Source organism: Fukomys damarensis, unplaced genomic scaffold (assembly GCF_012274545.1).
Source record: "Fukomys damarensis isolate Sample0158 unplaced genomic scaffold, DMR_v1.0_HiC HiC_scaffold_24, whole genome shotgun sequence".
Classification (NCBI taxonomy): domain Eukaryota; kingdom Metazoa; phylum Chordata; class Mammalia; order Rodentia; family Bathyergidae; genus Fukomys; species Fukomys damarensis.
The window spans coordinates 18,365,775-18,389,176 of NW_022900936.1; the positions used below are offsets into that span (position 1 = coordinate 18,365,775).

The window sequence follows — 23,402 nt, forward strand, 5'->3', positions numbered from 1 at the left end:
GGGATCAGAGAAAGTGAACTAAAAAATTATAGAGGGGAGGACAGGGATTAAAATACTGCAAACTGAAATCAAGAGGGGTGCATTTCTATGTAATTTGATTTTGCTGTCCTCAAACTCCCGCTGTGCCAGTCTTCTACTATTTTGTGATGCAATTTTTTTTGTCCTTTATGAGTCTCACCACTTGCTTTCCTTAAGGACTTGTTAAAGTTTCCTTCAATTAAGCTATAGATTATAATAATCATACAGTAATTTTCTTCTTTATTAATGTTCTAAGCACCTGAAGATGGTGCCACACAAAGGTCTTAATGTGGTTTTATGATAAATAAAGTGCCAATGTGCCCTGATTATTTTCATTAATTTTATGATTGAAATGTCTTTCATGCAATCCATCCATCAACCTCACTAGTTAAAAAGTATTTGTTCAAGGAATAAAATAAGAAAAGAGTAACAATATTCTCTCTTGACATCAGTATTATTTAATAAGCTGTGCTTTTGATGCCATTTTTTTGCAGCATTTAAACGGTAGGTTGTCTGGTTGCATTTCTGTACTCCTATAAGCTTAAATTTCCTAGTTCATAAGACATCAAGACTAATTTATTAATTAAAATAATAAATACGGTAAGACTCGGCACATTTTCTAGTACATAATTCATGTGAAATCTTTAGTATTTAAAAAAAGAAGGGCCAGGGATTTAGCTCAGTGGTTCTGCTGCCTGACTGACAAGCACAAAGACCTGAATTTGATCCCCAGTACCAATAAATAAATAAATAAATACATAAGAAAGTATCTGTCATACTATCAATAATTTCCATGAAAATAAAAATATTAATATAATGTATACAAATGTAAAATACAAAATATGCTGATAGGGTTATCACAAAATCATAATATGTTATTTGATTACATTAAGATACTCAGTATTAGAGGGTCAAGAAACATATTTAAATATTTAGTCATGTAAAATCTGAGACACTTGTATCTGTAAATGTATCTTGAGTACTTATAGAATGCATGGCAGAATGTATTTTAATATCACTATGCAGTCAAATAATATAATTATTGATTGATTGATTGTTACTAGAGATCTAACTCAGGACCTTGCACTTGTGAGGCAGGTGCGGTGCCACTGAGCTAAATCCCTGGCCCTAAAATAATATTCTGTGGCTTTTATCATCACCTATTTAATAATCACAGAAAATAGATAAAATTAGTTTTCACATTAAGTATTACGGAAAAATTTGTGAACATAGTGAAAAATGATCCATGCTTTGTGAATGCCCTGAAAAATCTATTCATTTACTTAACATATCACAGCTTTCATGTAAGAATAGCTTATTGGATTTGAGATCACCTTTCACACAAAAACATAGGACGTGGCATAAATAATTCTTCTTTTCTCTTCCTGATTTATGTATTGTACATATTCAGTCTATAAGAAGGATGTTCTGTCTCTCTATCATCTGTAATGTGTAACAAGTGCTCACTGTGTGAGGCAGGTATTTATTCCATTGAAACCCCATGGTGCTTTCTGATACATGGATATTTTATTGAATTAAGGAGAATGTTATACATTCTAATCTGGAAAGAGGATTTATTTAAACCCTACAGTACTTGCTTCAGTACACATCTTTTGATTTTCCTTAAAGTAAATCTCTGAGGAGTTCTCTGATATTTGCTGTTTCATTCCATAATTCTCTTACTGATGTGCGCATTAGCAACCAATGCCAACATCGTCTTGTTAAAATAGTTTTGAATGTACAGGCACAAATTCCCTATGTTGAATAAGATCCATATGTGTATCTAAACTGTACCAATAAAATTAATTTTAAAAAAAGAGATGACCTTCCTAAAATATGGTCTGTATCATTAAAATACTTGAGACTTTTGGGCCTGGCATATGAGTTCTCCTGAATTCCTGTTTTTTCTCAATGTAGAATAGCCTATCGCTGCTAATATTCCACATAAAATAATGCATTTTTTCGGTACTGGAGATTGATCTCATGGCCTTGATTATTCTAAATATGTGTTCTACCACTAAATTATACCTGTAATAGCCTCCTAGTGTGAAAAGCCCCATACTTTTCAATTTATTTCTGTGCTACCAGTTCCTACCACCCCAAAAGATTTTTCATGGTACTTGATAAATAGGGGAAGGGAAGGAGGGAGTGGTGGCAAACACCTGTAATCCCTGCTCTCAGAGAGGCTGAGTCAGGAGGGCAGAGTTCAAGCCCAGTATTTGCAATGCAGCAACTCAGCAAAAACCCATTTCAAAATAAAAAAAAAAAGGAAAAATGAGAAACAAAAACTGGATGGGGTATCTCAGTGTAGAGATCCTGAATTACATTCCCACTATGGACAAAAATGCATTAAACATTCATTTTAAAGAATTCAAAATTCTTTAAAACTAAAATAGTATCCCAATATAACAATCTGATATTAGAAGTTATAATTTTCAGCTATTTCCAATGTGTAAGCTAGGAAATAGGAATATGATACGAAGTTTCATAATTATCTACTGACGAAACTAAAAAGAAATCATATTTAGTAGGCAAAAACATTTCAATCACTGGATAACTATGTTACTTAATTAAACTGTCTTTTCAAAATGATTTTCTGTGAAGCCAATAAAAGTAGTACATAGCCCCCCCCAAAAAAAAGCTCTACAGGGAAGATTAAAAAGGAATTATAGGATTCTAAAAATCTATTTTTGTATAAAAAGATTTTAAAATTTTATTTTAATGGATTCTAAAAATATTAAAGTTGTACGAATTTTTGTTATCATGGGGTATTTTGATAGATGTGTGTATTCTTGTAGCGTTTAAGTGAGAGTAAATATATTGCTGTCCTCAATTTTATTTTATCGATTTGTTATTATATTTCCTAAAAACAAAATTTTTTGAATGTTGTAAAGATAACTGAGGTATATAATGTTCCGTCATTCATATATAACATACTGTTTAAATACATGTATATTTCATAAAAAATTATGGGTTCTTTGTGGTGAAAATATTTGAAATCTTTTCTTTGAGATTTTGAATGACACAAGGTAACTATTATGAGTAATGACCAGACTGTGGAATATTATCGCAGAGCTGCTTGATCGGAGTTATAATCTTTGATAAAACTTTCCACATTGCTCTACTCTGACTGTTCTCATAGTACCACCATTCTTCTCTCCACATTTTTTGAGACTGAGTGTTCTTCTCTTTCCACTTATGAGTGATGCGATCCGATATACTACTTGTCTTTCCGTACCTGACTCACTTCATTGAACAGAATGATCCTCAGCTCCATCCCTGCATTTTGTAAATGGAAAGATCCAGTTATTTTGTATGACAGTGTGGTGTTCTCTTGTATGCATGCACCACTGTTAACTTACTCATTCATCGGTTGATGGACTCAGGATTATTTATTTCCATTTTGCGACTACTGTGAATAACGTTGCAGTGAACATGGGAGTACAGATGTCTCTTTACAGTACTTATTTACTGCTTTTGAATATATACTTAGTTATGATATTACTAGACCATATCATAGTTTTTTTTTTAATTTTTGAGGAATTTCTATACTGTTGTAGTGATTGTTTTTCCTGTTGACAGTGTACAAGAGTTTTCTTCACTTCTTTACCAATACTTCTTATCTTTTTGATACCACATCCATTAGTACAGGATTAAGGTGATATTTCACTGTGATATTAATATTCATGTTCCTGGTGATTAGTGATGTTTGGTATTTTCTCATTTTATTTGTTTGTTTGTTCGTTTGTTTGTGAGACAGGGTCTCACTATGCAGTTGAGACTGACCTGGAATTCACTCTGTAGCCCAGGCTGGTCTTGAATTCACAGTGAACCTCCTGGCTCAGCCTCCCGAGTAATGGGATTACAGGTATGTGCCACCATGCCTGGCCTTATTTTCTTATTTTTATTTGTATCTATCTCCCACTTTACAATTGTATTACTAATTATTTTGCTCTCAAGTACTTAGTGCTCTTTCTATATTTTGATATCATCCCCTTGTAAGATGTACAGTTGCCAACATTTTCCTCCACTCTCCAAGTTTTCTCTGCATTTTACTGAGTGTTCTCTTTGGTATGCAGGGGCATTTTAGCTTTGTATTACCCCATTTGTGTATTTTGCTTTTGTTTCTTGTACTTTTGAGGTCTTGTTCAAAAAATACTTGCTCATTAAAAAGATAAAAAGCATTTCCCCTAAGTTTTCTTCCAATATGTACAGTTTCAGATCTTATACTTTAGTCTTTAATCCACTTGAATCAATCTTTTTAACTGTGAGAGAAGTGGAGAGCTTGATTCTTATTAATGTGTATCCACAATTGTCCTGATACACTTTAATGAAAAGACTGTCCTTTCTCCCATATGTATTCTTAGTATATTTGCTAAAACCCATGCATGGGTTTTTTTCTAGATTCTAAATTCTGTTACAATGATATACGTATCGGTTTATTGTATACATGCTGCTTTGCCTATTATAACTTTATAGAATGTTTTGAAGATGTCTTACTTTATCATCATTAGGACAAAATACCTGACACCCACAATTTAAAAGTGGAAGAGTTTACTTTTCTGCATGGTTATATTCTGTAGTCACCTGGCTTCAAGAATTTGTCTGATTTCTTGACCATAGCCATTCGTCTTGAAAATGGAATCTAATATGTTAATTTGCATTTCTCTGAGTGCCAGCAGTAATGAACATGTTTTCATATTTTTTTTGACATTTGAACTTCTCCTGAGAAGGGTCTATTCCTTTTTGCTGCAAATTTTATAACTGGATCTTCTGTTCTTCGCTGTCTAGTGTTTTGAGTTCTTCCTATGTCCTAAATATTTATTTTTGTTTGCAGTGTAGCTGGCAATTTCTCCCCATTCTATAGGTTTTCTCTTCACTTGCATTTTTTTTCCTTTGCTGAGATTTTTAATTTGATGTGATGCCATTTGTTGGTTCTTGATGTTATTTGTTGTGTAAATTGGGATTTGTTCAGAGTCCTTACTTACCTATGACTTCAAGAGTTTTGCCTTTTTTATCCTTAAAATATTTATGTTTTAATATTTACATCTTTGAAACATTTAGATTTTAGTTTAGCTTCAATATTTTACAGGTGTGTAGCGACATGTGAATAGTCAGTTTTCCCAGCACCATTTGCTAAAGAGGCTTTCTGTCCTACAGCATGTGTTTTTGTCCAAGTTCTGGCTGCTGTGATCATCTGGGCTTATTTCTGCATCATCTATTTCTATTGGTCCATATGTCTGTCCTTTTGTTTTTGTTTGTTCCATGCTTTTTTAATCACTGCAACTTTATGAGATGACTTGAAATCCGGGATTGTGATGCTTCTTACTTCATTCTAATTACCCAGGATTGCTTTTGCTCTTCTAGGTCTCTTCTGGATCATGATGAACTATAGGATTGTTTTCTCTAGTACTGTGAGGAACGTTGGAGTTTTGATTGGGGTTTTGTTAAATCTATTTATCAGCTTTGGAAGTACAGCCATTATGACAATTTTGGTTCTGCCTACTGAGGAGCAGAAGATGTGATCACCTCTTTCAGAGTACTATAGTATTTTGTAGTCTTTAGCTTCTTTGGTTATGATAATTCCTAAGTATTTACTTTTACTTTATATCTATTGTGACTCGTATTTGTCTTAGTTATTTTTTTGTTGCTGAGACAAAATACCAGATGCCCAAAGTTAAGTGGGAAAAGGTTTATTTTAGCTCATTGTTTATAAAATCTTTACTCCATAGGATGGCAGCATGGAAAGTACATGGCAGAGTAAAAACAGCCCATGGCAGTTACTTTGTGTCTTTCCATGTTTGCAGCTACTAGTGAGATTTCATCAGAGCTAAAAACCATTATATACATTTAGTTTTATAAACCCTATAATTTGCTTTGTTAATTTATCTTGTTTTTATGGTCATTATTATATTTACATATATGACAAAACATTTAAGAATATAGGTAAAAATGAAGGTTGTCACTAATCTATCCATAATTATAAATTTTTAAAAGGGATAATTTATTAATGATAGTATTTCCTTTGTAGTTTATCACTTATCTATTGAAACTTGGAAAAACTATATGTACTTAAATTAATGTGATCATTGTATGAAAATAAAGTTAGATTTTAATGTGTGCTTTTCTATATCTCTCTGCAAAAAATCACATATTTTATTGCATATGCTTTAGATTTTCCTAAAATTTTTCCCTTTGTGCTATAGGATGTTGGGGTAGAATGGCAGACATGTCATTCAGTAAATCAAATGTTCTGGTTCCAGCTCTTGCTCAAGCTTACTGAATTTTCTAATATAGCAGCCAGTTCTCAATAGGCTTTGACAACCTTTGCACTGATGTCTTTTATTAAACTTCAGCTCTGTACTCTGTTTTCTACCCATGGACTTATCTGACATAACATATTGACACTTCTGTTAGGAGCCAACCTAACATTCAAACTTGTGAACCCAGATGTGCAAAGCAGTTAACCCTGGTGGAGCTATCATTGACCTACCCAGAATAGGTACTGTTCCCAGTTTGGTGCCCCAGGCAGTCAATTCCAAGATACATTTCATAAAGCTTCTCAAAGGGTCACAGTTGATATTTAACACTAGCCAACCACAGCAGTGACCAATTTGACAGTTCAGATTTGTGCTGTTATTGCCATCATTTTCGGTCCCTCATTCTTTCTTTCTGAGATGACCAAATATACTACCTTTACATGAATATTTGCTTTTATCTCTAATTTTCGAGACCCAGGCTAAATCAGCATTTAAATATTTTGGCAAATATTTTATGCCAAGTTTTCTTAGAAAATACATTAAATGCATTTATAACAATGACAGTTCCAAAAAGTCCAATAGTAAATAAATTTAAAAACATTTCTACCTACTGTGCATCTCTGCTGCACTGACTGTCTGATTTCACTTGTTTGCATTTTATAGGCTACTACAGCACTAGTGTATCAGTTATTGGTCCTGCCCAGAACACCATAGTTCTTCTCTGCAAGGATATATAATGGCTGATTGGTGTGTTCATTTAATTAACAAGAGAATGGAAACTGAGCAGCAGAAGGAAACTGTCCCCAACCCTGAAACCAGTGGTGAAATTGGAAAGTGTCCTGCAGAAGATGTGGAAAAGGAGCAAGTATTGAAAAGATCTAGAAACACTAATGAGGTGGTTGAACTAGTGATTCTGCTTCAGAGCAATAATGTTGGCTCAGTGATTGCAAAAGGAGGCAAGGATTTTAAGGCTCTCCATACAGGCTACAAGACTAGCATTTCAGTCCCAGACAGCAGTGGCCTCAAGTGCATACTGCATATCCGTGTTTATACTGTAACCTTTGGAGAAATTCTGAAGAAAATCATCCCTACCTTGGAAGAGTACCAACACTAACAATAAAGTGATTTTGCAATCTGACACTGTTAACTTATCAAAGACTGGCAGGAGGAATTATTGAGGTAAAAGAACTTTGAGAGAACACTCAGACAACAACCCAGGTTTTCCATGAATGCTGTCCTCATTTCACCGACAGAGTTGTTCTCATTAGAGGAAAGCCTGCTAGGGTATAGGGTGCAAAAAGATCATACTTGACCTTATACCTGAGTCTCCTGTCAAGGGAAGTGCGCAACTTTATTGTTTCAACTTTTATGAGGAAATTTAGAATTATGGTAGTTTTACAATGATGTTTGATGAGAGCTGTGGATGGCCTGTAGGATTTCCCGTTTGGAAAGAGGTGGTTTTGACAGAATGCCTCTGGTGGAGTAGGCATCTCATGCCTCCCTCTGGAGGAGATAGGATGATATGAGCCTGTGTCAGGGACCACCACCCTCTCCTTCTAATCAAGGTGGCCAGGTTTGTAGCAGAGCTCAGTATCTTTTTATTTTTCCACTAAGTTAATTGGTACTTTCAAGGTAAACAAAGAAGTTGCATTTATCACTGGGATCTTGTACCTTTACATAATGTGTCTTGGTTCTCATTTTTTCTTTATTCTTTCCTTTTTTTTATAAGGTTGGCTAAGGATTTATTGATTTTATTTATTCTTTTGAAAAACCAATTCTTCAGTTTGTTGATTTTTTTTTATTGTTCTCTTAGCCTCCATTGCATTGATATCTCCTTTGATCTTTATAATTTCCTCCCTTATACAAGCTTTGGGTTTGACTTGCTCTTCTTTTCCTAGGAGCTTAAGGTTCAACATTGAGTTCTTTATTTGAGCTTGCTCTGTTTTCCTAGTATGGACATTTACTAAAATGAATTTTCCTTGTAGAACTGCTTTCATTTTGTCCCATAGATTCCTGTATGCTTTATTGACATTATTGTTTAATTGTAGAAACTGTCTAATTTCTTCTTTAATTTCCTCTGTGACCCATTGGTTGCTCAGCAGGGTGTTATCCAATTTCCATGTGTTTGTGAAGTTCTTACAGTTTCTTATGCTATTGATCTCCAGTTTATTTTTTTATTTTTTTAATTGAGTTTATTGGTACATTTTAGGTATACAGTACAGTTACATTCATTGTTGGGATCTTGTACCTTTACACGACAGGCCTTGATTCTCACATTGATCTCCAGTGTAATTGAGCTATGGTCTGATAATGTACAGGGGATAACTCTAATTCCTTTGCATTTACTTAAGTATGTTTTATGAGCTAGTTTGTGGTTTATTTTTTAGAACGACCCATGTGCATCTGAAATGTATATTCTGGTTTTGTGGGATGGAACACTCATAAAATATATGGTAAAATATACCTTTGATCTAACATAATAGCAAGACATGAAATAAGGTAGAATTATCAGGTCCTGAAAAATACTCATATTTTACTCAACTCTGCAAATAATTTAAAACCTTGAGCTAATGAATATTTTTAAATAAAAGTCCAATTACCATAAATGACTTCAAAAGAAAGAAGCCTACATGTAGGGGATGTATTTCCTTTTGTTCAAATCTATTTTTATGCCTTTAAAATATTTAAACATTTTCCTTCTGTACATTTTATATATTTCTGGTTAAGTTTGAGTATTTAGTCTCTTTGTTGCTATTAACTGAGGTTTTCTGTGTCAAATAAACCAATTAAATCCATTTGTTCAAAGGCTTAGTTCAGGTCTAGTATTTTTTTCTTGATTTCTTGATTTTTTTTTTTTTTTTTTTTTTTTTTTGTCTAGGTGGTCTGTCTACTTTTGGCAGAGGGATATTGAGGTCTCCCATACAATTGTATTAATGCTTATTTCACTTTTCATGGCCATTATTATTTGTTTTATATAGTTGGGGGCATTCGAATTTGGTGAATATATATTTATGATTGTCATCTCTTCCTCTTGGATTGTTCCCTTTATAAGGATGTAGTGGCCTTCTTTGGTTCTCTTAATTAGTTTTGGTTTGAAATCTATTTTGTCTGCAAATAGCTACCCCCACTTTTTCTGAGCTCCTGTCAAATGGAGAAAAGTTTTCCATCCTTTCACTTTCAGTCTTTGAATTCCTTTGGTTTTTTGTTTGTTTGTTTGTTTAATTTTTGTACTAGATATCTAACTCCAAACCAAATTTGTGCTTGCAAAGCAGGCAGTAAATCCCACGGAGCTAAATCCCAGGTCCTTATTTGTGAATTAAGTGTGTTTCTTGTATACAGTATATTGTTGGATTTTGTTTTTTAATCCATTCTGACAGTCAGTTTCTTTTGATTGTTGAATTGAAGTCATTAACATTGATGGTTATAACAGTTATGTATTTAATTTTCATTGTTATGTTATTTTTCTGTTGTTGGTTCTTTTCCTTTCTTTTATTTTTTATTTTCACGCTTTAATTTCTTGCCTTGCCTGGTGTATTTGCTCTGTTGAGCCTAATGGTATTGTAACCTTCATTTTCTTTTTCCAGGATATTGTTTAGAAATGTTTGAGAGCTGGGATTTAGCTAAGGCTGGGGATTTAGATCAGTGGTTCCATTGCCTGCCTCACAAGCACAAGATCCCAAGTTCAATCCCCAGTACAAAAAATACCAAAAACAAAACAAAAAACAAAACAAAACCCTAGAATTGTTTGGAGTGCTGTTCGTCAAATTTCTCAGGAAGTCTTTGTTGTGGATGTATCTTATTTCCCCATCAATTCTGAACGATAGTTTTGCAGGATACATTAGTCTAGGTTGGAGGTTGTTTTCTTTTATGGCTTGAAATACCTAACTTCAGGCTCTCCTTGACTTGAGGGTTTGTGTTGAAAAGTGGTGTGATTCTGATGGGCTTTCCTTTGCATGTGATTTATTTCTTTCTTTTCTGTAACTGCTTGTAGCAGTTTGCTCTTCTGTTTGGTTTCTGGGATCTTGATTATTTTATGTTGAGATGTAGATTTTTTTAATCATGGCTATTTGGAGTCCTACATGCCTTATCTCTATGTCAATTTTTTTTTTTCCTCTAGGAAGTTTTCTGTCATTAATTCTGTGAACAGGTTTTTTTTTTTTAAGTCATTTGTTCTTTCTCCTACTTTTTCATGGATTCCTATCAGTCTTATATTATTCTTCATTGCATCATCCAAGAGTTGTTGGATTGATTTCTTATGATCTCTTACTATTTTTAAGAGATCTCTCTTTTCATGGTCACAATCCTATCTTCTATATCAATCCTATCTTCCTATCTTCTATATCTGATGTTATATCTTCCATTGGCTCATTCTGCTGCAAATAAATTCAACAGTTTTTAATCTCCTGGACATCTGTTCAAATCTGTTTCATGGATTGCATTTCTTTCCTGTGTTGGGCATTCAAGGTTTCCATTTCTTTCCTATGCCGGGCATTCTTGGTTGCCATCATGGCTCTGAGCTCATCTATTTTTTTTTAAAATCTGTTTCTGTTTCTGTTCTAGAGCCTCTAATCAAGTTATTCATACTGCTCACCATGCTTGTGGTTATCTGGAAAATTCTTTCTCTTTTTTTTCTTTTTAGCACTGGGGATCCAACTCAGGTACTTGTGCTTGCAAGACAGGTGGCAGAACCACTGAGCTAAGTCCTCGCCCCACTGGAAAATTATTTCTGTTTTCAAGTTTTCTAAAGCTTCATTCATTGATTTTATTACTTCCTGTGCTATCAGCTCAGGGTGTTCAGGTAGTTGACTCTCAGACTTTTTCACCTTATTTTCCCGACAATTTACCTTTGGTGAGCTGGAAGTCTGTGTTTGTGCCTTAGTTAAATGTCTTCTCATTTCTATTTTTGTTGTTGGCACTGTCCCTCATTTAATTCTCAGGTTAATACTTCAATCTTCTAGATATAGCTGGTCTTTAGGTTTTGGGTTTCTAACTACTCTGAGACATTCTCATTTTCATAATACCAGGAGGGACAACTGATTAGATCAATCATAACTTTTAGCCCAAATCAATTAGCAAAAATGATAGCATCAAGCACAGTTTATAAAATAAAAAATTTGTGATAGTTATGAATGTATCACTTTTAACTGTGTGAGTCAAATAAAAAGTGAGGACCAGCCCAAAATATGTTTATAGTGAATAAGCTCTTCCATATAGCAACTTTACCCTTTGGGATGAGGACTTGGATGGAGTTGGGGAGGGAGGGATAGATAGTGTAGAGAAAGGTCAGAAGTGAGGCCAGAGGACACAGTAAGATCATGAAAACTCTAGGAAACTGTTGAAGATTAGAGCAGAAGACAGAAAAAAAAATCATACACAAGAACAGAACAAACTAACAGCAATAGGGAGGTTAGAAACTGCAATCTCTTTATTTTAAAAATAATGACAATCAAGAGAAGCAAAAAGAGAAGAAAAAGAAAGAAAAAAAAAGAAATTTCAATTATGACAGGGACAGGAATAGGAACAAAAAGGGAGAGAAATGAAGAAAAAGATGGGGGCATAAAAGGACAACAGAAGAGAAAAAAGAAAAAAATAATTTCAGAAAAGAAAAAGATAGATTAAAAAGATTTAAATGGTTAAAGAGAAAAGCATTACTTTGAAAATAAAAAATAAAATAAAGGGCCTCCTGCAGGGTACACCTCTGCTGACACAGTATACACAGTGGGCAGGATTGCGGAGGTCTAAGTTAATTAGTCTCAGGGAGCCAGCAGCTATCACCTGAGTTTCAGCCTGATTTCTGGGTGCAAGGCCTAAGGTGAGATTTCTGAACTCGTGCTGCTGGGTTGAACTCTCCAAGGTCCTACTGGAGGTTCCAGCTGCCCTTAACCTGAAGGTAGTCCAAGTTGTGATGGGAGGTGTCAATCCCTACAGTTTACCACAGTCCGGTGTAACTTTATTGTAGAGATTTACCTCATTTTTCCAGTGAGTTTCAATTTTGATCTAGCAACCTCAGAGAGGCCCTCTTTCTCTTGTTCTCAGGAGGGTGGCTGTGTTGCCAGACCACACAGCTGGGCTCCTCCTCTGCTACTCTGTGCTGAAGAGGCGGGTCATGGTAGGACCTTCGGAGTCGTCCTTTCCACCACTACCACCACCTAGAGGAAGAGATCTAATGGCCTATGATAGAAGAGGAAGATCTGGGGACTTCTATGACATCAAGTAGGTAGCAGTATTTACTGTAAACATTTAGGGGGTGGGGGAAAGTAACACTAGCCCACATGTCTCTAACAGCTGTTCAGAGCAGTGTGCAGAATGTAATGCTTTTTTGTAAGAAACATTTTATGATTTTTTAAAATAAAGTTAGTGAACCTTAAAAAATATTTAAATCTAAAGTGTCTAAAATTTATTTGACTACAGACTCATCTTTTTTCTACAAAATACCTATTGATTGGCTAATATTAAAAATATAATTCTGGGAAGAATATTAATGATATATGTCTCCTATCATTGCAATGTATTTTCAGTTTACAGAGCCATGAAATAATCATCATTTGTCTTTGTTCTTTTTTATATATCAATTTTATACATATTGAGAAACATTAGTTTTTGATAAAGTAGTAAATCTATTCAATACATACTCTACTTAAATCCTCCAACAACATTACATAATGGTCAGTATTCTACTTTTAATTATAAATTCTTGCACCTGCCTCCAACACTGGGGCGATATGATGAAATTAAATTTACTTTTAAAAATAAAGTAACTAGGGCTGGGGATTTAGCTCAGTGGTTCAGTGGCCTGCCTTGCAAGTGCAAGGACCTGAGTTCAATGCCGGGCACCAAAATAAATAAATAAAATAAATAAATAAATAAAGAAAGAAAGAAAGAAAGAAAGAAAGTAACTAAAGAATTTTTATGCAAAGTCGTTTAGAGAAAGTTTCAAGAATGAAAATAAATTTGAGAACATTTTTGCCTGCCAAATTTTACATATGTTAAGCAACAGCAATAAAACTGAACAATAGTGTTTATATTTATTATTACTATCTATACATATTTTTCTCCCTAAATTATGAATGACTTGGTCTTATATCCATTGATACATGTGACTTCATTTAGTTAATGGAACATAAATGAAACAGACATACATTACTTCTTCCCATACTTAGTAATTCAGGCATCAGGTGATAAAATCAGCCAGTATCCAGTTTTAAAATATAACTTGTTGATTTAAGTCACTAAGATCCAGGAATTATTTACTGCAGCTTAGCTCTCCTAACCTTGAAAAATTAAATCATTTAGAAATATGAGAAAGGCAATGTAAGCAGATTGAACACAAAATACCTTCTAAATAAATTATTAATTTATTTGCATGAAAATATTTACTGGATTTTAAGTAGAAGCCAGTCATTCTTTTGAGCACCGAGGTTTGCATAGAGAAAAAATTAACAATTTTAAGCTCTCTTAATGTTGATTTCTAACGGAGACACCCACAGTAAACCCATAAATATACAAAATCTTATTAGGTTATTTTCTCCTTTCTTTTCATTATAAGAAAAATTAAACAAAAAGGTATAATTAACATGATAAGCATCCATTAGTATTTGACTTTATTTGTTCACAGAGGCTTCCTCATCGAGGAAAACGATTATATAAGATCTGAATAATGGCAAGTAATTTTCTCTGATACAAGCAGCTAGAGCTCCTTAGATAAATAGTTGATTCTAGGGATGGAACAGGGTAAATATAAGAGGAGTCTGCAATGTCAAAAGTAAGGAAGTATGCAAATAATGTTTTTGAAAATGTTATGGGCATGTGATGGGGGACATTAGCTGATTGGAAAGAACTAGAACAGCTGAAGTTGAGAAAATATGAACAAAATATGTCGTGTGATAACATGTTATAACACAAAGCCTAAAAGAAGTGTATTGAGTTTAGACTAATATAAAAAAAAACCTAGACAAACGGATTAATGTTTTGTTACTAATATCACTTTTATGTCACATACTTATGGATATAATGTCAAGGGCACTTAATTATTGTGATTTTTTTCCCCTCATATCAAATAAATCCCATGTAAAAATTAGAAAGACATCATACCAATCCTAAGTAGGGATCGATGCCTCTGAAGTACTCTTCAAAATGGTTAAAGTAGGCCGGGTGTGGTGGCGCATGCCTGTAATCCCAGCACTCAGGAGACTTAGGCAGGAGGATCGCTGTGAGTTCAAGACCAGCCTGGGCTACATAGTGAGTTCCAGGTCAGTCTCAACAAAAAAAACAAAAAAACAAAAAACAAAAACAAACAAGCAAAAAAAACAAAAACAACAAAATGGTCAAAGTGATGCAAATTTAGAAAACCTTAGAAATTATCACATACCAGTGAGGTGTGACAATAAATGCAAATGATATCTCAGCTCAAAGCACTGAAAGAAAATGTTTATTAATGCAAATGATTTAATGAGGTTTAAAACATTATAATGTTCTGTCTATAGTCATATATCATGGTTATATGGTATAGGTATTAAGAGAATTATATGCAAAATCTCAATTTAGATAAATTCCAAAGTTTGTCAAATTGTGACAAACTATGGAAAAGTTCTGAACAAGTTATGATTTATGCAAAAATGCATATCCCTATTTACAGGTTAAATGATATCTTTCCAACCAAGTTCTGTTTTGGAACAAGGATCTTACTTGAGAAAAATCAAATATTTCATTTCTATATTCATGGAAATATTCTACTCCAAAATGTCTGTATTGGGAAAACTTTGGTGCAGTAGCACACAACTTCTTAAAGATTTTTAAGCCTTTATCAGCTTTTCTTTCTTTAAAAAAAAAAAGGCGGAAAAGTATTTCATTTTGTCTTCCACTCAATATCCTTTTTAATTTTCAACACTGTTTGAACCAAGATATTGCCATTTCATTAACACTGATCACGTCCTCCTAGTCTTTCCATCTCCAAGTTTATAGTGAGTAGGTGAACAAGAAGTGCTAGGATGTCATGCTACTCCACTTACCTGGGAAAGTGCTGTGGATAGAGTTCATGTTTATCACCTGTCATTATCAGGAACCTTAGCAATGAAGACATGAAGGGCAGGCAGATGAGAAACCAGAAAGGGTGACTGTTCTATGTGTGCATAGAAAGTTTGCTATATAGTTGAGCTGTCAAATATTGTGAGATGATGAAAGAAAAATTCCTCCTTTGACATTTCATCCAAACCTAGACTTCAGAAATTCAATAATCAATGCAAGAATTCATCAAAAATTTTTCTTTACTTTTTGTTACTAAATTATACTTACCATTGGCAGCTCAGTTCTAACTATGCACTATTCTATCCTTAAATATGTATTTAAAAAATAATTTATTGATTTTCATGCTTGGAACTTACAACTCCGTACAATTATGAATAATCAGAAATATCCATTAATCGATGCTCTTCAAGAGCACAGTCACATAAACTATGTAACTGTTAGAAGATTCTTCGTTCAGTAAGGTAAACACTCCTTCAGTTGTTTAGCTAATCATTTATTTTATACCAATGAGTTTTTACATATTTTATGCCAGACCCTGATCAGGACAATATAGCCTGTAAAAGATACAAAGAATCTTTTTTTAGGAAGTTTTCAATCCAATGGAAGAGAGAAGAAGAAATTTAGTAGCCTAAGAAAATAAATGAACAAAGAGATTTCAAATAATAACACATCATATGTAACAAACAAGACATCAACTGAAATGAACTCTGCAGTATGAGATAAGAATATTTAAATTAGGCTAGAGGAAGTTGTCACAATTTGCTTAAAAGACATCCCTTTCTGTTGTATGTCTTACACATTCAGAGCTGTGATGTACCCTCAAAATATCCTTACTTCCCCAATTTCTTCCCCCAATTTCTCTCATTTTGGAGTTTTTAAATGAGATATAGATATAGTTAAATAGCTATAGGAGAATATCAAGTCAAGTTCGAAAAACTTACTTCAAGAATGTATTTTGACCCTTTGCCTTTTCCCCACCATTCTGCCTGAGAAGTGAACATGGACTTAGTAGATGAAGCAGTCACTTTTAAGCTGTAAAGAGATAAACCCAAAGACAAAGATCACTTGTGGAGCAAAATACAAAGTTATTCTGATGACAAAATGTAGGTATAGTTCTGAAATAAGTCTATGAAATGTGAACAAATGTTCATTTTCCTGATAGAAAAATGCAAACACTGTTAGTTGTAAAGGGAATGAACAGTATATTTATTACCTCCTGAAAACTCTCATTATATCAATTTCTTCAACAATTGATTTATTATCATTTGGGTATTATATAAGTATCTGAATTAAAATAAGTATGTTACTAATGATATCTGAGCTTTCAAAAAATAATTATAGATCATTGTGTAAATTCTTCAACATACCTCCCTTCAAAAGAAATTATTTTCTAGTAACCAACTATAAATCAATTACTAAAAGGAAGTTTGAGTTTATATAAGTGTTCAGAAACTGCCCTTATGATACCTGCAAATGATAAAACTTCAAACTTTAGCCTTCAGAAAGAATGCCTTAAAAACTCTATAACTGTTTGCACAAGAGCACATACATTTTTAGAATCCCATCAATTTAATATTCAGTACAATATTCTATAACCTACAGTTCACAGTAGGTGTTTGCTGTGTTGGTCAGCAAGAGTCCATTGCAAAATTCTCTGCTAAGCAAAATGATTCACATCATTTTGACAAATTTCCTTAGATATTTGTTGCTAGTTTTGATATTTGTTCAGGATGAGGCCAAATCATATGATGACAGGACAGCTGTAATGTGGTTCTATCACTTGCTTTTCAGTCATGGAACAATTCAAAACATCCAATTGAAACCATTAATGAAATGTGAAGGTAGATAATGAATTGTTTGATTGTTAATGCTTAGAAATGCTGTACAGAAGGATAAATTTGCCAGAACAAATGAAATAATTAGCATTGCATTCCATCAACAACTAAAACCTTCAAACCTTGGCTCAACTGTTATGTTTAAAATTATAAATGATTGTGTGAAAGTGAAGTGAAGACAATCATAAGCAACACTTTATTCACTTTAGGAATATCAAATGTTATCTTGACCCTTTTGTTATGTAAAGTCACATCATCCGTGTTGACAAGAGACAGGAAAAGGATATGTTTGTTTGTGTGAAGATATTGGTATGTGACAGAACTTACAAAAGCTTAGTAAATTTTCAGAGTTTTCTTGATTGTTTAAACAAAGAATCAACACATCAGAAAAAAAATCAAGAAAACAAAATTTCTGTGTGTGCATTTAGCTAAATTGTCATCTTGGTTTTCAAAGCCCTTTTACAAAGTATCTCTCCATCTAATTCTCTTTCTCTCCCCCTCTCTGTGTCCTCACCCACTATTGAAGTGACTGTTGATCAACAGAAAGTAAAATTAAACTACAAAAAATGTCAATTCGTTTTAATTGAATAATGTACCAGTCAGCTGTCTTATCTCTTGACAAAATATCTCAAGTGCACATCTTGAAGATAGGTATATTTGTTTCATGATTTCAGGCATTTCAATCATAATCGGTTGATTTCAAAGCAAAAACTTCATGCCAGAAGGGCAACATGATGGAAAGCTGTTCACCTCATAGCATCCAGGCAACAGAGTATAGCATTAAGTTAGACAGGAAAGGGCCGGGAGGAAGATACAGTCCCCCAGATCATGCCTTGATGAACTACTACTTTCAGATAAGCCCCACCTTTTAAAGCCCATTCATTTATGTACTAATCGATGGATTAACCCATGGAGGAGATTAATGCCCTGACTGGCTAATCACCTCCCACAAATCACTGAATCAGCCAAGTTAACAATCAAGATTAACGAAAACAACTCTGCCCTTGTCAAATCGGCATTTACTCTTATCTCTTTAAACCATATTTAATCTACAAATAAACATAATAACTAGACCATTAGTCCACTAATAATTATTTAACTCTACTATATACATATACAAGTAGGCTAATCTCGCAACAGTGTAAACACTAGAAACAATGCTCAAAAAGTTCTGGCCCAGAGTCCACCCAGACAATGAAGGCAAAGTTTAATTGTGTGTAAAAAAATTCTTTGATCTCTCACCCCAATTATTCACTAAACTCTGCTTATATCATTCGAGGCATTCTAGGATTGCTCCAAACTAAATCTTCAAATTTTTCCTAACTGCTACAAATTAGTTCCAAAGTATTGTGCACCACAGTCTTAGGTATAATCAGAACAAGAAGTAATTCTCCAGTACCAGTTTTCTGCACTAGTTGGCATTCTTGTCAAATAAACACTTTTGACCATATATCTGAGGCACACAACCTCCAGAAGGAAATTTTATGTTGGTTCACGGCTTCAGAAGTTTCAGTCCATGATTGTCTCCAAGGCAGGAACATCATGGTGCAGGGAATCTCTATTGTCCTCATAGCATCAAGGAAGCAGAGTATATGGAAACAAGCCAGAAGGAAAGGGCCAGAGACCAAATACAGACCCCAAAGTTATGACCCAGTGAACCACTTTCTTTAGCTATGCTCATTTTGCTAATAGGACCATTCACCTCTGAACTCATTAATTGGTTGACCCAATGCAGTCTATTTGGCACTCCAGGAATATCGTAATCCATTTAAATGATTCATCAATACTAACTGCCATAAATATTTATTGTAATTAGGGGGTTTTTATTATGAGATTACTTTACGTATTTTTAAATTAATAATTCTTTTTAAATTAACTTTATTGGTACATTTTACATATACAGTATGATTACATTCATCATTGAGAATTTGTGCCTGTACATGATCTATATCTTGCATATTTTTTCATCTCCCCTCCCTTCTACCCCTGCCCTCCTACCTAAATGAAATACATAGGACACATATGTGCAAATATCGAATTGTCTGGTGTGAGAAACTGAAAGCCTACATGAGGACCAAAATGTGTAATAGGTAGGAAGCAAATGGGCATAGGAAGCAGAGGTTCAAAGGGGAAGGGGACGTGGAGGAGGTGGGGAAACGAAAGAAGGGAAAGAAAATATGTGAGAAAAGGAGGAAAAATGGAAGCTTCATATTTCAATTATTTATTGAACTCTTAATATGTGCCAGGTGTTTGGAAAGATGCCAGGGGTGTGACCCTGTGGCGTGCATGCTGGAGCTAGGTATTTGTTACTGTGGAAAGCTCTGAAAGATTCACCACCACTGGCACAGAGCAACTCGCATATTGCTGTGTCTTGAAATGGTAGCCAAAGTGTACGATTTAGTGTCTTTTTATAAAGGCACTGATCCTTTCATATAATGACTGCACTTAAAGTTAATTACAGTACTACCAAAGGCTGCTTCAGTAAATAGCACTGCACTAGCGTCCAAATGTGGATTTTTCACACTTTGCATCAGAAAAGTTATGAGTGTATTGTGAGGGTCCATCACGCCCAGAGAGCATAGATTCAAATTCTGCCAAACTAGCCTCAGAAAAGTTGTGCTCATTTTCCACCTGTCTTTTACCCGCTGTGCCAATACATGTTATATTAAAAAAGAAATCTAGGGTGGAAGGTAGAAAGTAAAGTAAAGCAACAGAAAAGATGACTGCTGAAAGACTGAATATATAAAGAAATAACAACCAGGCCATATATTACAATAGAACTTTGACTCGTGTTAGATGCATTGAACAACAAAATTGAGCAACAAAGCCAGGAAATGAGACTACTTTTCCAGTAACTAAATCAAATATTTAATCCCTGTTTCCAGTAGAAGGGTAGCTAAAAGGAAGTCAGATATGCTCTTCTAAATGAATCACATTAAATGACATGGAGCTACAGGACTTCTTACTTTCTTTGCTGAGCTTGTCTCTTGTTTTGCTTCAATTTTTTTTTTTTTCTGTTCCATTCCTCCCTTTTGGAATGGGAAGGAAAATCCTCAGCCATTTTGCCTTGGGTTTTATATAACTTGTTTTTTATTTATGCACAGCCTTTAATCTCAGAAGAGACATTGACATCAACTCTTTAAAAAATGCCAGAAGTGTTGAGACACTCTCATGCATACCTGATTACTCTCAGGATGATAGTATCATGTAGAATTGTGACTTTGGGTATATTTGAAAAGTATATGTGGTTTAAGGAGATGTATCTGCTTGAAAAGGACTTGTGACCGTTAATTAAAAAATGTCATCTTGACTATATTAAGAAATACTCAAGGGATTATTATTATTAATACAGCACCATTGCTTGTCTCTGTGTGGGTTACTGAGATGAGGCTTTTGGTAGTACTTATGCTTTCTGCCCTCTTGTTTGCTAGCACTGTCTCCTTACTGTGCCACCTTGCCACCACAAATTCAATTATTTTGATATATCATCACCTCCTTTCATGCAATATCTGCCTTGGAGCCTGTCACCCAGGACTGAATCTTTGGAAACACAAGATCATATTACAACTTCCTTCTTTCAATTTGAAATTGTTCAGTATTATGTCTCAGCGATGAGAATGCTGAATAATACAAATCTCTCAATCAGGACCAGAAAGTAGGATTACAGCATTAGGTCTTCCAGGCCCTCTTCTTCTCTCCAACAAGGTGTAGAACATTCTGAGATAAATTTTTCTTATGAGAATGTTATTGAAATGATACAATAATGTTTCTGATGTATAATTAAGATTCAATGAGATAATTCGGTTATTATTCTTCTAACATAGTTGACAGCATCTGAAATATTGTAGTAACTATTTTTCTATTGCTGAGACAAAATATTCTACACCTGCAACACAAAAGAAGTGTTTATTTTGTTTATGGTTTTCAGTGGGTTCAAATAGTGATTGTGATAACGTATGTTTATTACAACAACAACCATAACAAAAGGAAGCAGGTGTGAGGATATAGTTTACTGCAAAAGCCCTTGTTCATTCCCTAATGCAACTGCCAAATAAAATAAAATATTAATAAAAAATAGTGACTAGTTGTTTCCATGGCAGAAATGGCATAGCAAAAGAGCAGTGTGGAAGAAAACTGCTCAACCCATAGAATCCAGGAAGCAGGAGGAGCAGATGATGACAAAAACATACTCTTCCCAATTATGACCCCCATGATCCACTTCTTCAAAGTAAGACATGCATGGCAATGCCAATTAACATTCAGCCATGGACTCATCAATGCATTAGTCACCGATCAATAGAGTGCCTCTCTAATCACCTTCCAAATACAACGAATTTTTGGGGACATTTTAGATAGAAACTTTAGTGAAAACTAATAAGCCTATTCGAAGCTTTATCATTTGAAGTAGTGAACTTTTATATGTAATGAAAAGTTACTTTTGAGATTCTTACCGGTGAATCCCTCAGAATGCATAAAGGTACTGCTAGTTCTGGGTTTACAGTTTCCATCTGAGTTTAAATTCTTAGGAAATCTCATGCCCAGCTATGATTTGAAGAAGAAAATGAAAAATTCTAAAGAGTTCAGTTTCAAAGTGTGCCTGGAGGCAAAGATGAAACTTAATTCAGCCAGTCCTATTACTCATGGCAGACAAAGCTAAAAATTGAAATTGTGCTCTTATAAAAAGTACATTAAATTTTTTAAAAAAGTAAATGTTCTAACCAGGGAAGTACATCTCATCCATTGTAGATTATTGTAGGCGTTATAGAAAGTGAATGATAACCAATTCTTAATGGAAAAAGTTTACCTGATCTTAGTTTTACACAATATATTTAAATATATATTTAATTTAGAGCTTCCTTTTGAGTATATGTAGCAATATTTAGAATATAAACTCATGTACTTAGTAAAAAAGAGCATATCCACATTTAAAAACCAGTTGAAATTAAAGAGAAGACTAATTTAAATAAATTACATAATGGTAGACTTTTTCAATTAAATGATAAAATGAAATGAAAGTTTTACAAATCTGTTTTTATTAAATTTTGGAACCTTAGTTTTATAACACAATGACATGCAGAAGCCTATGGATTTTAAATGGTATGAGGTACTGCTCTGAGACCAGCATGCCAAATAATCTACTTTTATTAATGATTTTTCCTTGTCATTCTGAAAAGCAGAAACCATGTAGTTAAAGAACGAGTGGTTTATTGTTTGTTTGTGGCTATTGGTTCACTATTGGTAGCAGACACTGGAGTGCTAAAATTATCAACACGATAAACCCGTATTCACCATTTTATCACTGGTGCTTCTGAACTGCTAAGCTCTGAGATGAATCTTCTGTACACACACTGTTCAGCTTTCAGGTTCACTCTTAATCCTTATCTGATTTGTTAAACCCAGTGAACTATTTATCAGTCAATTCCTGAGGCACTATGACCACAAAGCTTCCTTAAGGTCTTCTTAGTGATATACATTTTCCTTTTCATGAGCCCAGTTTAATTGAATATAGACAGCCCAAATCCTATCAGCAATCCTTTTTGTACCTGTAAATTGCATGATAGAATGATTTAAGCTACTTCCTAAATTGTGTCTATTTAAGTAGATTATTTCCTGGAGACTTCATTTTCTTCCCAGAGGGAATTTGTGCTTTTGTTCCTCAGTTACATATACAGATAAGGTAAAATTTGATTAACCGGGAAAATATTGTGTCTTTTAGAGAACAGACTTCTCCAGTTGTAACACTGTATACCTGGAGTTGTGGAACATAATGGACTTCATAGGAAAACAAATACTTTATAGGAGTAAATATCTCCAGGTTACATTCACTTGCATTTTTATTTTCATTGTAATGATGTAATTGCATTTATTCGTTTTACCAAAAGTTTATTGAGCTGTATCAGACATTGTGAAAAACAGACGAAATATAAATATTTTGACTTGACATCTACAATAAAGCACACAGTTTACTGATCCCATTAGTAGTTTTTCCCTCAACACTGAGTTCTGTAAGACAAAAACCATAGGTCAAGTGAATTATTAATTAAATAAATTTACAGTTTGACATGTGTTTACCATATAATTAAAAAAGAATATTCTGTTGAGCTATTTGAAGTGTCGCATATCTTCATTATTTTTCATTCATTCATATATTAAATATATATCCATTCATATATTAAATGTTATATATATATGTGTGTATATATACACATGCATAGACGCACACACACACACACACACACACACACACACACACACACACATATAT

The 23,402-nt window shown here is 33.9% G+C and overlaps 1 pseudogene; it reads left to right on the forward strand.

Moving 5' to 3' along the window:
• The first annotated feature begins 7,050 nt into the window (after positions 1–7,050).
• LOC104851481 lies at positions 7,051–7,896 on the forward strand (annotated as a pseudogene).
• The last annotated feature ends 15,506 nt before the right edge of the window (positions 7,897–23,402 follow it).